This window comes from Cricetulus griseus (assembly GCF_003668045.3).
Source record: "Cricetulus griseus strain 17A/GY chromosome 1 unlocalized genomic scaffold, alternate assembly CriGri-PICRH-1.0 chr1_1, whole genome shotgun sequence".
NCBI classification, from domain to species: Eukaryota; Metazoa; Chordata; class Mammalia; order Rodentia; family Cricetidae; genus Cricetulus; species Cricetulus griseus.
Window position 1 is genome coordinate 14,761,169 of NW_023276807.1, and position 1,182 is coordinate 14,762,350.

Sequence of the window (1,182 nt, forward strand, 5' to 3'; positions counted from 1 at the left end):
TAAATTAGAATCCTTCGGTATGTACCCAAGAGTGGTATGTCTTGGTCATGTAATACTATTTTTAGTTTATTAAGGAACCTCCACATTGATTACCATAGTTCCTGCACAAGTTCAAATCCTCACCAACAATGAACCAACTTTCCTCTTTCAACACACTCTTAAACAGAATTTGTTATCATTTGTATTTTTTCTATGAGAGACATTCTGGCTAGAATGAGATATAATCTGGAAGTAGTTTTGATTTGCATTTGCCTGATTGCTAAAGGTCTTCAATACCTTTTCAATCATTTATTGAGCATTTGTATTTCTTATTTTAAGAACTGTCTATTCAGTGTATTACCCACTTATTGATTGAATGATTTGTAGGGTTTTTGGTATTCAGTTTTTATAGTTCTTCATACATCTTAAGCTTAATGCCTTGTCTGATATGTTGGCAAAGATTCTCTCTCATCTCCCATCCTGTAGTTTCCTCTTAACTCTAGTGATTGTTCCCTTTGCTGTACAGAAACTTTGTAATTCCATCTAATAACAATATCAAATAATATTTGAGATTATTTTATGTGCTATTGGAGCCCTTTGCAGAAAGTCTTTGACAAACCTATGTTCTTCCTTTTTAAAGCATTTTTGCTCCCAGTATTTTACATGCACACATTCATTTTTACCTGTGAACTACTATGTTCCTTCCCAAAAGAATCTTTTTACTTATTTGGCTTTCACTCACGCTCCAAGTTAAAGGTGCAAAACAAAGTGTTTGAAGCTAGGATCCACATAGGAAAGAGAACGTATGTTTGTATTTCTGGTCCAAGCTATGTCAGTATAAATTTTCCAAGATATATTCATTTACCCGCAAACTTTATGATTTCAATTTTATCCTCATCTTAATAATACTACATTGTATATATTGTACCACATTTTCCCTAGATATTCATCTATTGTTGGATCTGTATACTGATTCCCCTTCCTAGCCATTAAGAATAGAACCCTGATCCTGTGTCAGAAGAACATCTGCCAAATATTCCATGAGAGCCATTTGTCAATTGCTAGTCTTATTTTCTGTGCTTTCAGAGCCCTCTTTTAAAAGCCCTCACCTGTGCCTGTAAGTTGAAGTGTGTTTTTCTCTCCCACTGTATTTTTGATATCTCTGTCTAGAATAATTTAACTGTATCTCCGTTGACTTGTATC